At 36.3% G+C, this 14,802-nt stretch overlaps 1 pseudogene; it reads left to right on the forward strand.

Annotated features, from left to right (window-relative positions):
• The first annotated feature begins 11,809 nt into the window (after window positions 1-11,809).
• LOC118602061 lies at window positions 11,810-11,925 on the forward strand (annotated as a pseudogene).
• Window positions 11,926-14,802: the final 2,877 nt, after the last annotated feature.

The raw sequence follows: 14,802 nt of genomic DNA on the forward strand, positions 1-14,802 counted from the left end.
TACTGGTTCCCTTTTATAATTTCTATTTTCATTTTTATGTTTTTTATCTCTTTGCTGAAGTTCTCACTGAATTCATCTATACTTCCCATGAGTTCATTGAGCATCTTTATAACCAGCGTTTTGAACTCTGCATCTGTTAGATTGCTTGACTCCATCATTTCTGGATCTCCGTTCTATTTTCTTGTATGGTTTCTGCTTCTTTGTCTTCCCATTTTGGCTGCCTTTCTATGTCTGTTTCTGTGTACTAAGCAAAGCTTCTAAGTTTCCTGGTCTTATTCGTGTGGATTTGTGAAGTAGGCGCCCAGCGGCACAGTCCTGAGAGGAGTTCAGCTGCAGGACAAATTTAGCTCAAGCCTGTGCCCCTCCGGGGTCACCTGTTAAGATTCAGCAAGCAATCCACAGATTCTGTGCTCACAGTTGCCCCAGAAACCAAGACCAGCTGCCACCAGTATGAGTCAAAGCACTGCTCAGCAAGGGGTACCTGACTAAGTGAGGAGACACCTGTATGTGGCTTGGGTGGGGCCATGAGTTCGGGGAGGTAGAGTTTCAGGGAATCCTCTGGGCAGAGGGACCTCTGTTATCCAGTTTTCCAACTTCTCCACTATGGCAACACTGGGTCCACGCATTGGGGTGGGGGGTCGGGGGGTGTAAAGTGGGAGGGGCAGGGAGGCTCAACAGAGAAACAGTGGATACTGCCAGCACTTCTGTATAAAGCGAGTCTCGCCTTGGCCCTCACTTGGACAACTCAATGTCCCCCTGTAAGTCCCTTGTGCCCCCCGAGCAGCCAACCCGGTACTGGTGCTCAGAGTCAGCAGGTCTGTCACCACGAAAAAGTGCTCACAGACATGGCCCCTTTAAGAGGCATCTGCAGTTGCTGCTGCTGCAGCCTGTATCCCACTCAGCCGCTGGAAACCAGGCAGCTTCTCATCTTTGCCCCATCCTACCTTCTGCCGTTGCAAGGTGATTTCTTAGTTCTCTCCCTAGTTGTATGGCTTTTTTATCTAGATCCCAGGCAACTTTCCTTGCTGTTTGCTCCTTGGTTCTGTCACAACTTTGATTTGGTCGCCAGAGGAATGAGCAGAGCCTCTATCATCTATGCCATTTATTCCCCCTAAACAATTTCTATAGCCCCTTCCAGTGGAAAAAAGGAGCATTAAATGTCATTTATTGAGCACAATGTGTGCTGGATACTAAACTAGGCAATTTTTTGCGTGTGATTTTCCAATCACTTCTCCCAACAGGGTTATTTTCTCCATTGCAGAGATGAGAAAACTAAGGTTGACTCTTGCACAAAGTCCTGGCTCTTATGTGATTGAGTCAGAATTCAAACCCAGATCTGTTTTATTACAAAGCCTTTGATGTAATCTTTTAAAAATGTGGCTAATAGTACCTATTCTTTCTACCTCTTGAGGTGGTTATAAAGATCAAAGATAATCATGTATGTTAAAGTAGTTTATAGTGTAGATGGTGCCATATTTAATCATTCAATTGATATTTAGACTGATCCAGTCATTCCCCTGTCTAAAACCTTCCACTGGCTCCTGTCTCATACAGAGTTAAGGCCCAACTCCTCACAGTGAGTGACCCACAAGTCCCACACCTGTCGGATCTCATTCTTTACTACCTTCCTGTCACTCTCTCCTTACCAACTACTCTGGCCACCTTGACATCCCTCAACACATAAGGTGTACTCTTGCCTCAGGGCCTTTGCACTTGCTGATCCCTCTGCTTGGAAGGCTTTTCTCTCCATATTATGTGGTTTACTCCATTATCATCTTAAGTCTTTGCTAAAAATTATATTAAGACCTTCTTTAACCTCCCCAGGTAAAACTGAAAACTTTATCAACCCTCCAACCTCCTATTCTTTCTCTCTGGTTTATTTTTCTCCAGAGTACTTATCACTCTGGAACATACTATACATGTGATTGATTAGTTGATCTCCCTCCACTTAGAACATAAGTTCCTTGAGCTAAGGGATTTCTCTCTGCTTTGTCTCAACTACTTAGAATGGTACCAAACCTAGACTAGGTACTCAATATTTAGATATTGAATGCATGAATGAATTTATTGAGCATTCTTATTTGCCAGGCCTGGTGCCAGGTGCTGGGGAGTCAAAGATGAAGCTCATAGATATGGTCTTCGCTTTCCTGTAGCTTATTAAGGAATTTATTCCTGGTTTTTCTTTGACATTTGATTTATTTCTGGATTCTTAAATGCAAGAGCACAATATGTAAATGTGTAACCTGAATGAATCTCTCAGTTTCAGCTTTCTCATACTTACAAAAACAAAGCTTAAAGTGCAGCTTCCTAAATGTCTGTAGAACTAGACCTTTCCTGTCCTTACCTCAGTCACCAAATCTCCCCTTTCTTCTTTCATGAAAAGCCCCATATTTTTTCTGCCTCTACCCAGCTCTCCTTCTCCAGGGAAAGCAAAATTCAGCTGAGATTCAGCAACGGTAAACATTTGACTTTTTCCCCTGGGGATATGGCGTCTTAGTCACCCCATAAACATTTAATTTTATTTAACCATGTTTTATAAGCTGGCACATTACCAGAGGTGTCTCTCTCTCTTGCCTCAAGTGCCACTGTTTGAATGTATCCATAAGGTCTCTTAATTTTATATCATTCTTTGCATCTAGTAAAATGCAGCAACATACAACAAGAGAATCTAAGGAAGGCAGATGCTGGATGGATTAGCTGAGAGTGTTTGTAGAAGTCCCTCAGAGGAGGAAATATGTACTTGTTGAAGTGTGACATCTTTCTGAAAGGGGGGTTTTTCTAATGACAGTGCACTGAAAGTCCTGAGGACTTTGTTGATGACCCTCCCTCAACCCCACTCCCATGCAAGAGAGTGATTCTGTCAATCTGGGATGGGGCCTGGGGTTAGCATTTTAATTTTTCTTTAAGATATTAATGTATAGAAAAGTACGGATCAGTGTCCAGCTTAACGAATTTTCATACACCCACACAGCTGGCAATACTTCCCACACCCCCAAAGTGCCTCGTGTTCCCTTTTATCACTACCTCTCCCAGCAATTACTTTTATCTTCACTTATAACTCATGTGTTAGGTTTTGTAGTTTCTGTGTTTATATAAATGGAAAAACATACTGTATACTCTTGGAAGTCTGGCTTCTTTTGCTCAACATTATTTGTGAGATTTGTCCACATTGTTGCAATTTTTTCATTTTTATTGCTGTACAGATCTTAATTGTGACTTTACCACAATTTTAAAAACTTTATTCTGAGACTGACGATGAACATTTAGATAAATTTTAGCTTTCAGCTCTTATGAATAATGCTACTATGAACATTTTAGTACATGTCCTCAGTTCTGTTGGGTATATATCTAGGAGTGGAATTGCTAGGGCAAATCAGCAATTTTTTTTTTTTTTTTTTTTTTTGGCAAACTAGCATTTTTAGCAAGCAACTCAAGTGATGGCGAAATTTAAGAACCATGTGAATAGACAAACAAGTAAGAAGTAAGTAAGTATCATTTACCAAGATGATTAATCAGGCTTAGATTATACTTCAATACAGATGTGCACTGCCCTTTACAGTCTCATTAAGAAAACAAAACAGACTCACAAAGCACATATTGAAGCAAACACTGAAGAGAAAATAACTCAGAGACCCAACCCAGATGTCTGCTCTAGTTTGGAACAATATACATATAGAGAGAGCAGAGTGGCAAATCAGCTTCTATTGGAAAGACTCTGGGTTTTGTTTGGCATAAACCATGTTTCAAAATCAATGTGTCATTAAAAAGTCTATATTTCTGATTTCTGTTTAAAAATTAAACTCCAACAACAACACTGGGTCCTCGATCCTATATAGCAACATTTGGCTGGAGCTGAGCCACAACCATCCCCTTTATATGGAACGTGTGGTCTCCAGGAACCATAGTCCCTACCAATCCCTGTTGTTGCACTCTGGCCTCTTTCCCTCATTTATATTAGCTTCCTGCCTCCCAGGGGCATTTGGCTCCCCAGTAATTAATCTAGAAAATTACCATAAACATTTTCTCATATAATATTTGAATTAATCTTTACAAGAACCCATAAGATAATGCCCATTTGGGGGCAGAGGGAAATGGAGGCTCCAAGAGTGATTGAACAAAATTGCACATTGATTGAAAAAAAAATGAGACAATACAAAAAAAAAATAAAGAAAAAAATGTTGTTCATATTTCCATAATGCAGAAATAATTGCTGTTAACATTTTAGTAGGTCCTTCACACTTGTGTATTTATATACACATATGTATACACAGAGACATATAGAGATACACTTTTTCACCAAAATGGAACACAGCATAATTATTTATAATCTGCTTTTTTTCATTTTTCTGTGTTAGAAAATAGTACTCTACATTAAAGATAGCACATTATGGCCCACAAACCAAATCAGGCCCTCAACCTGTTTGAGCAAATAAAGTTGTATTGGAACACAACCACACCCATTTGATTACATATTGTCCATGGCTGCTTTCTCATGACAACCAGCAGAACTGAATAGTTGTGACTGAGAAAATATGGCCCACGAGCCTGAAATATTTATTACCTGGCTCTTCACAGAAATGGTTTTGGGAGCCATAAGCTACATGGGTTTTAAACCAAATAGTTTGTAAATTTGGGTTAGGGAAAAGATTGCATCTTTATTTTCACCGTTTCTAAATGAAATTTAACATTTCTTCCATTTATTGACATAACCAACAAATCACACTCATATTTGCAGTACCTATAAATTTGTCTTGAGCTATCACAGATATCTTGATGTATTTATGTTTACCACTACTTTAAAATTACAACCATTAGACCTATTACTAGATTATGCCTTTAAAAAGAAAAATCATATTTATTAATATACTACATTTAAAAATATTTTGATAAATGTATTTCCATGTAATCTCTTTCCTTTATGATCCTGTATATTCTAATTTATACAGTTAAAAACACGTTCTGAAAAAGGATGCCTTAAGTTCCACCACACTGCTAAAGGAATACATAGAACAAGAAAAAAATTAAGAATTCCTAATCTCGGTTATTTCAATGGCTGTATATTATTTCACTTTATTGCTATTTAATCAACATGTTGGCTATTTCAAAATTTTCACTCTTATTAAAAACTATTTTAATTTCATGACACACACAAATCCTTGTTTTTGTCCAGTTGTTTACTAGGATAAATTCTTTAAAATAAATTGTTGGCTTAATGATTTACACATTTTCTAAGTTCCCTGACATTTGTTGCCAAATATTTAATTATAACAATGATGATGGTGGTGGTAGTGATTATGATGATATGAACATAGTGCTTACAATGTGCCAGACATTGTTCTAAGCACTTTTCACATAATAACTCATTTAATCCTCTGAGGACACCACTATTACCCCTTTTTACAGAAAAACAACGAGAAAGAGAGAAGTAAACTCTCCCAGAGTCACACGACTGCCTGGTGACAGAGCTTGGATTTAAACTCAGATAGGATGACTTCACAGTTTTCAGTCTTCATGAGTCAATCAGAAAACCCACTGCAAGGAAGCTGAAATATGAATGACAAGAAGGAGCCAGCTGGACAAGACCAGGCTGGGAGAGTATCCCAGGAAGGAGAGAACAAGTAGGAAGGATGGTGTGGCCAGAACTGAGGGAGTAAAACTGAGAGTGGAGGAAGATGAGGGAAGGGGGAAAGCCCAGACCATGTAGGGAGGCCATTGATGGGTGCTAACCAAGGAAGGAATATAATCTGACAAGCATCGTGGAAATAGCACTTTGACTGGTATAGCACCTATTCTCTGGTGGAAGGCAAGAACAGAAGAAAACCCATTGGAAAGCTGTTGTGATGGTCCAGACTAGATTTGGTACAGGCAGGTAATACCTAGTTGTCCAAGTTGTGACATCTTTGTACATAAAGCCAAACACTACTTCTGTGAAATATCCTCAATCTTTCCTTCTCCTGGATCTTCCTCTATTGCCTTTCAAAATATTTTTCTTTCTGAAGGATTGTAATATTTTGGTTACAAAATACAAAATTAAATATAGATTTTTAACTAATCAGATAAATTGGTACTATCTTGAACTTTGCCCTCCAATAGAAATATAATGCAAGCCACACATTTCATTTGTTTGTTTGTTTGTTTGTTTGTTTATTATGGTGACTTTGGTTAACAAAATCCAGTAAGTTTCAAGTGTACAATTCAACAATAAATCATATATATTTTGCGTTATATGTTCACTTCCCATAGTTAGGTTTCTTTCTGTCACTATGTATTCGATCCCCTTTACCTCATCTACCTCCCCACTCCCTCTGCCACCCTTTGGTAACCACTAATCTATTGTCCATGTCCATGACTCTGTTTCTTTGTCATGTTTGTTTGTTGCTTTTAGGTTTATATCCCACATATAAGTGATATGACGTGGTTTTCAACGTTTTGTCTGGCTTATTTTGCTTAGCATGATTATATCGAGGTCCATCCAGGTTGTCACAAATGGCAGTATTTCATCTTTTCTTATAACTGAGTAATATTCCATTGTATATATGTACCACAGACTCTTTATCCAATCATCTGTCATAGGACACTTCGATTGCTTCCATATCCTGGCTATCTTGAATAATGCTGCTATGAACATTGGTGTGCAAATATCTTTTCAGATATATGTTTTCAAGTCTTTGGGGTAAATACCCAGTAGAAGGATTGCTGGATCATATAGTAGATCAATTCTTAGTTTTTTGGAGGAACCTCCATACTGTTTTCCATAGCATTTGTTATTACTTGTCCTGTTGATAATAGCTCTTTTAACAGGTATGAGATGGTATCTCATTGTGGTTTTGATTTGCATTTCCCTAATAGCTAGTGATGTTGAACATCTTTTCATATATTTTCTGGCCTTTGTATGATTTCTTGGGAGAAGTGTCTTTTTAGGTCCTCTGCCCATTTTTTGATTGGATTGTTTATTTCTGTTGTTGTTATTGAGTTGTATGAGTTCTTTGTATATTTTGGATATTAGGCCCTTATCAGAGGCATTGTTTGCAAATATATTGTCCCATTCGGATGGTTGTCTCTTTACCTTCTTGATGGTTTCTTTTGCTGTGCAGATGCTTTTTAGTTTGATGCAATCCCATTCATTTATTTTTGCTTTTACTTCCTTTGCCATTGAAGTCAAATTTATAAAATCCTCTTTAAGTCCAAAATCCATGAGTTTAGTTCCAATGTTTTCCTCTATGCAATTTATTGTTTCAGGTCTCATGTTGAGATCCTTAATCCATGTTGAATTGGCGTATGGTGATGGACAACAGTCTAGTTTCATTCTATTGCAGGTGGCCTTTTAGTTTACCCAGCACCTTTTATTGAAGAAGCTTTCCTTTCTCCACTGTATGTTTTTGGCTCTGTTGTTGAAAATTATTTGCCATGTAAGCATGGTTTTACTTCTGGACTCTCGATTCTGTTCCATTGGTCTGTGTGTCTGCTTTTTTCCCAATACCATGCCATTTTGATTATTGTCACTTTGTAGTATAATTTGAGTTGGGCAGAGTGATACCTCTCGCCTTGTTCTTTGTTCTCAGGATGGCTTTGGTGATTGTTCTTATATGCTTCTATACAAATCTGATAACTTTTTATTCTATTTCTTTAATAAATGCCAGTGAGATTTTGACAGGGATTGCATTAAATCTATATAATGCTTTAGTTAATAAGGTCACCTTAACTATGTTGATTCTTCCATCAAGAACACAGACTATCTTTTCATTTCTTTATATCTTCTTCAATTTCTTTTATTAGGGTCTTACAGTTTTTATTTCATATATAATTTTAAATGTTCTAGTAGCCAATTTAAACAAAATAAAAGGTGACATTAATTTTAAAAATGTATTTTATCCTTAAATCTTATTTAGATATATGACCAAATATAGTATCATTTTTATATGTAATCAATATTAAAAATTATGAATGGGATGTCTTACATTCTTTTTTCTTTTTTGTACTAACCTTTCAATATCTGGTGTGTATTTTAGCTTTGCAACACATTTCAATTCTGTCTAGAGCTTTTATATTTTCACTACAAAATACAAAGTTGAATAAATACTTTAAACTTATTTGATAAATTTGTCCTGTCTAGAACATCATTGTACAATAAAAATATAATAAGAATCATAAATGTAATTTTAAATGTTCTAGGAGCTATTTTAAACAAAATAAAAAAGAAACAGGACCAGCCATATATCAAGTCCTCAAAAGCCATAAGTAGTGACTGGCTACTGTATTGCTCTAGCACAATAAATTTCATTCAAAATAATAACAAAAACATAAACTATCTAGAAATAATTTCAAATAATTTTAAAAATTACATATACTTTATTTAAAAACATTAAGTGGAAAATCTATAAGGATTTCACATAAATTAATGGTTGCCTGTGGCGTATTGGAATGACAGAAGAATTAAGGTGTATCACCTAAAGGGTGTGAAGTTACTTTTCAAGGTGATAAAACATTACGAAATTTGACAGTGGTAATGATTGCTCAATTCTGTGAACATGCCAAAAACCATTGACTTGTACACTTTAAATGGGCAAGTTATATAATTTTTGAATTATATCTTAGAGAAGCTTTTTCCTTCCTAATACATATTTATCTAACTATCCAAGAATATGAGTCATGAAGAAAGCGATACTGGAGAGAGTATAAGATGGGAAATCGGAAGTCCTTTTCCATGACCATGAGAGTTTCTGATCCTTTGTCTATTAACAACGCTTACTCTAGTTTAGTTGAGATGATCACATGGTAACTCATACCTTCATATAACAATTTATTGATCACCTACTATGCATCAGTTATTAGTCTTTGCTAGGATACAGCAGTGTGCAAAACAGATGTACTCCCTGCTCTCAGAAAGCATTTCTTAGTGGAGGAAACAGACAATAACTAACGAAATAAATAAATATAGCGGATGATGATAAGTGTTAAAAAGAAATATAAAGCTAAGTTATGAATTAGAAAACAAGGGCTTGGGGCACTATTATACATTGATAATAATAATATAATACATAGAGGTATTATTAATAAAAGGCCTCAGTGACTGGTAGCATTTGATTGATTGGAGAAATAATATAAATAAGCAAGCTTTAGCAACTGAAAAATTTTAAATAATATGTATTATTACCACTGATGACATAACTATATATGTATGTACTCTGCAAAACATAACTATAAATTTCAGATTTCTCTTGCCATCCACAGTTATATCTGTTATGGACTGAACTGTATCCCTCTAAAATTCATAGGTTGAAACTTTAACCCCCAGTGTAACTGTATTTGAAGATCTGGCCTTTAGAGAGGTAATTGGGTTAAACGAGTTCATAAGGGTGTGGCCCTAATCCGATAGGACTGGTGTTTTTGTAAGAAGAAGAAGAGACACCAGGAGTGTGGTGTGCAGAGGAAAGGCCGAGTGGAACAGCAAGAAGGTGGTCACTTGCAAGCCAGGGAGAGGCCTCAGGAGGAACCAATCCTGCTGACATCTTGATCTCAGCCTTCTAGCCTCCAGAAACATGAGAACATTATTTTCTGTTGTTTAAGTTGCCCTCCCTGCCTCTGAACCCAGTCCATAACATTTTGTGATGGCAGCCCTAGTATATCTTACTCTGAAAAAGTTTATGTATTAAACTTAGGAATTATCTTTTTAAAGGTTTGAAAAATTCATTTGGCCTACTTTAGAGATAATTTTGTTACAGATAGTGCAATTTTTTTTCCATGATTATTTGATAGTTTCATAGTCTTTCAGATAACTAGTCATTTTTTTGAAATTCTCAGATGTATTAATAGGAAAAAGTTCATCTGTTTTTCCCTTGCTCTTTTTATTCGAAATTTCATTTATTGTATTTTCTCTTTCTTTCTGGGTGAAGATTTCCAGAGATTTTCTATTAATTTTTTAAGTTCGTAGAATTATTTATCATTTCTAAGGTTATTCCTTCTCAAATCCACTAATTTTTGCTCTAATGTTATTATTTTTCTTCTACTTTCAATGTGTATATTTTGTCATTTTAGTAAGTTTTTGTGTTGCACATACTTACTTCTCTTATTTTTATTCTTTCTTATTTAATAATGAAAACACTTAAGCCAATGATTTTGCTCAGAAATTGAGTTTGGTGGTTTACTGAAAAAATTCTCTTTTCATTAATTTCCAAATTGTCAGTAAGTATTTTTCTTTCTCTTTTACACCAATATTTCTGGGCAAAGTATTTTTATTTATTTCTAAGGTTTCTATCTTACAGTTCTGTTATTCAGTTCTAATTTTACTACGCTATGTTCAGGATATTTGACCTGGATATTTTCATCTGGAGAAGTTATTTTTCTCAGTGTGCTAATACATAGTTAATTTTTCTAAACATTAATGGATGCCCCACAGGAGAGTATAGTTTCTATTTACAAATATACATGTTGAATCTTATTAATTTTACAGTTCAAATTCTCTCCTCTACATATCTATTTATATTTTTAACTACTAGATTTGTAAAATTACATGGAGAATGGTTTACAGTCTCCCATGATTGCCTCTTATCTGTTTCTCCTTTTTGAGGGGATCTGTAGTAAATGATGCATGTAGGTTATTGACTGTTCTATCTTTGCTATGGATTCTAACTTCTATCAGTAAAAAGTTACCTCTCTTATTCTGTTAATTATTTTTGTCTCAGATTCTAAATTGTCAGAAAATAATTGTGCCACCTCTGTGTTTTTTTTGTTTGCATTTATAAGAAAAATCTGACTCATCCTTTTATTTCTATCTTTTATTCTTTAATTTCTCTTAAGTGTATATTTTGTTTTTACTTTTTTAACCTTTGTTGACTAACTATAAAGATATTGTATTTTACTTTTTTTTTTTTGAGGAAATAGGCTGCACTGTTTTATGAGAACCACAAACTGTTTTCCTAATACTGCACTATTTAAGGTACAATTGGTGAAAATTCCTCTGATATTTTGCATTTGAGTATCTATCAGAGCTGGTTTCTACCCTTCTCTTAGTTTTCATAAGTATTTGAATGGATTTTGTCAGATACTATGTTGGGGCCTGCAGGCAGATGCCATTTTAAATTAGTCTGCATGGCCAAATGCTCATGCTTCATGAAATAATAATGTAATAACTTCATCCATAAATAACTTCATAACTTAACATAGGAATCAAGTTGTTACTGGGAGTGAACTCTAACCACACACTCACCTACATATCACTTACACAAGTCAGCCTGATATAGAACTAATACTAACAGTTCATCTTAACAAGTTTTTGTTGGCTTGCCAAGTGTTGGGCTAGTTTTCATTTACTTATTCACTAAACAAAAGTGTATTGAGCACCTATTTGGCCTGGGCGCTGTTCTGGCTCTGGAGATAATGTGGGGAGGAAGGAGAAATGTTTGTATCCTCATGGACAATACATTTTAGTAGAAAAAAAAAATTGAAAATCAATGTAGAATTGACGTGTGCCATATAGAAAAATATAGTTAGAGACTAAGAATGACAGACAAATGAGGTAGCTATTTTAGATGAGTTGATCAGGGAAGTGGCATTTGAGCAGAGACCTAAAAGAAGTAATGTAGCAGCCATAAAGAGCTGGAGCAAAACAAGCCACAAGGAGGGAGCAGCATTAGCGCCAGTGGCCCTAAGACCTGAACAGGCTGCTGCTGTGAATGAACTTAACATTCCACTTGTGATGCTCAATCAAGATTCAAAGCCTTGGGATGTGATTCCATAGTATAACAGTTAGCACATCTGCTTTACATGCAGAAGGTCCTGGGTTCACACCCCAGTGGAGCCACAGTCCATAGTCTACTGCCATGCCACCCTGAACAAGCCCGATGTCTGATCTTGGAAGCTAAGCGGGGTCGGGCCTGGTTAGTACTTAGATGGGGGACCACGTAGGAAGACCAGGTTCTGTAGGCATAAATAATGATAATGATAATAATAATAATAATAATAATAATAATAATAAAGATTCAAAGCCCTGGGCAGAAGGAGCAGCTAAGTAGCTATGCCTGGCTCACATACTCCCACCCTGCCATCCAGATGGAAGAAAGGGGGGGACAGTCTGTCATCTCCCTCTAGCTTTCTTCCACAGTAGGAGATGGAGCACACACCATAGGTGATTTCCCAAAATTAGAAAGGGAGTGAGCTGCTGAATAAATAATAGTGTCTACTAAAGTTCACTGTTTTAGCGGCTCAACATGCCTTTCAATACTTACATTTTGAAAAAAAATATATTTCCAGCTAATATTATTTAACCAAATTCCATAGAGCCATGAACATATTCACTTACTTTCCCAGAGAAAAGCAACACAAAGTCTCGTCAGTTCTTGTATCCCGCTCAAAGTCCAGGATTTGTGCACTATAACCATTCCTTTAATTCTTTTAGATCCCATTTCAGTATCATGAAAGCTTTGGCATGAATTGCAAAACTAATCACCATTACCTATCCTTTATAAAATATTATGAAGAAGAAGAAAGATAAAGGAAACTAACAAACACAAGTATATGTAAATAAGCATTCATTTTATTTTAAAAGGATATTAAAGGATGCCACTTTCCAAAGTAATTGAGCCACTTTACATACTCACAGGCAATAAATGGGAGTTTCTCCACATCCTTGTCAACATTTATTATTGTCTGTCTTTTTTATTATAGCCACTCTAGATAGTATGAAGTGGTTGTACTAATGCCTAATGACATTAACATCTTATCATGCATTTATTGGTCTAGTGTATCTTCTTTAGTGAAATCTCTATTCAAATATTTTGACCATTATTCAATGAGGTTATTTTTGAGTTGCAAGGGTACTATTCCTTTTATCAGTAGATGATTTGCAAATATTTAGTATGTGGCTCATCTCTTCGCTTTCTTAATGGTGCCTTTTGAATTGTATAAATTGCCAATTTTCATAAAGTTTATGATTTTTAAAAAATAAATTGTGCTTTTTTTTCTCACCTCCTCACCAATTTTGAATAAACCTAATTACAGTGATAACACTCTTCTAATCTAGTATCTGCTTTTTGGGGTAAAAAAATAAGTCACTGGGGCAAACATTTTGCTATCATTGTCTGTATATACCTTGCATCTGGTTTCATGAATAACTTTGTGTCATTGGCTTAGTTCTATAGCACAAGGAAAATGCTCCTTTTTGAAAGCAAAGGTCAAACTTCGCATGCTCAGCCCCATTGAACCTAAAATAACACAATGGAAAATGAGAGACAGTGAGGTTTAAGAGCCCATCTATAGAACCAGACGGTGTTTGAGTTACTGCTCTGACATGTACTGGCAGTAAGATCTTGGGCAAGTTCTTTAGTGTCTCTAACCCACAGGTGGTCTTTTTATAAGATGGTAACAGTTATAGTAAGTTCAGGCTGCTCCTGCATGTTCTAAGTCTTCCATAAATGTCAGTCATTATTGTTATTATAATTATTATTCCTATCATTAATATTTCACTAAGACCTCCAAAGTGTCAATTTTTAGAAACAACTTTTGAATCTAGGTTTTCAAGATCTTTGAGAAATCAGAGACATTTCTTGCTACTCAGTATGGTCCCTGGACCACCAGCATCAACATCACCAGGATGCTTGCTAGAAATGCAAAATCTCAGGCTCCTCCCAGATCTGCTGAAATAGAATCTGCATTTTAACAAGGTGTCTAAGTGATTTGTGTGTACATTACAATTTGAAAGTCACCAGAATCTTCCTAGCTTGGAGAAAAGAGTGAAAACCTTAGCCTACTCCTTCACCTCCTTCAACTCCACCACCATTTGACTACTAAACAGTCCTCCCTTATTTTAACAGTTGCTCTTCAGGGAGACCATGGTTTGGCCATGGCTTTCTTTATCTGAGTAAAGGAGGCTAAGGGAGAGTCCTATACTATCTTAGAGGTACCATTACCGTTGGTCAGTGTTTCTAGGCGGCTCTATCCTAAGGTGGGGCTGCAGAACCCTTTCAAGGAAAAAGGTAACAAACAATTAGCATAGACAAGATACCGACAGATAAGTAGAAGTAGGAAGGCTGGTTTTCCCCTCCCCAAGAACCAATTAACAGGCTAGCAAAACCAGCTCTTAAAGCTCTCAGTTAATTTTCTAAGGAGTCCACTTAAAGTGCTTCAACTCGAAGTATGGCCCTTCATATGGGCATTCGTGGATTAGGGCTCTTCCCAAAGTTAGAAGCTCTTCACCAGATAAAGCCATCTTTTCCAGTATAAATTAATAGGAAAGGTAAAACTTGGACCTCACCTGGCTGCCAAACTCATCTATCCTCAAATCTTTGAAAAGCAGTGTCTCCAACTGGAAAACAGAGAGTTCCTTCTCTCATTTTTTGATTTAGAAGCCCCAGGGAAAACTGTGGGAAAAATCACACAAGAAAATCGCACATTTGAGATTCTGTTTTGCTGAGGTCAAACTAGGACTTGCCCAGGAACTTCAAGCAAGGGAGAGAGGTGGAGAAAGCGAGGGTGTTAAATGGCAAGTTCTACAAGCAGTAGAGAGGAGTTTCCCAAAGTGTATCTTTTACTTAGTACCCTCCTCCACATATAAACAAATATTTAAAACAGCCAAGAGAACCATAGTAAATGAGGCAGTTGGTGCAAAGGCTTTAGGGAAGGAAGAGACATCTAAACTGAATCTTGAAGGGCATATATGAGTTAGAAGGAGAGGAAAAGTGGTCAAAAGGGCAATTTTTAAAATTGAGCTATAATTCGCATATCATAAAAGTAATTCTTTATAAATTATATAGCCGGTGGCTTTTAGTATATTTATAAAGTTGTTCAACCATCGCTACTACCTAATTC

This window comes from Rousettus aegyptiacus, unplaced genomic scaffold (genome assembly GCF_014176215.1).
Source record: "Rousettus aegyptiacus isolate mRouAeg1 unplaced genomic scaffold, mRouAeg1.p scaffold_m13_p_4, whole genome shotgun sequence".
Taxonomy (NCBI): Eukaryota; Metazoa; Chordata; class Mammalia; order Chiroptera; family Pteropodidae; genus Rousettus; species Rousettus aegyptiacus.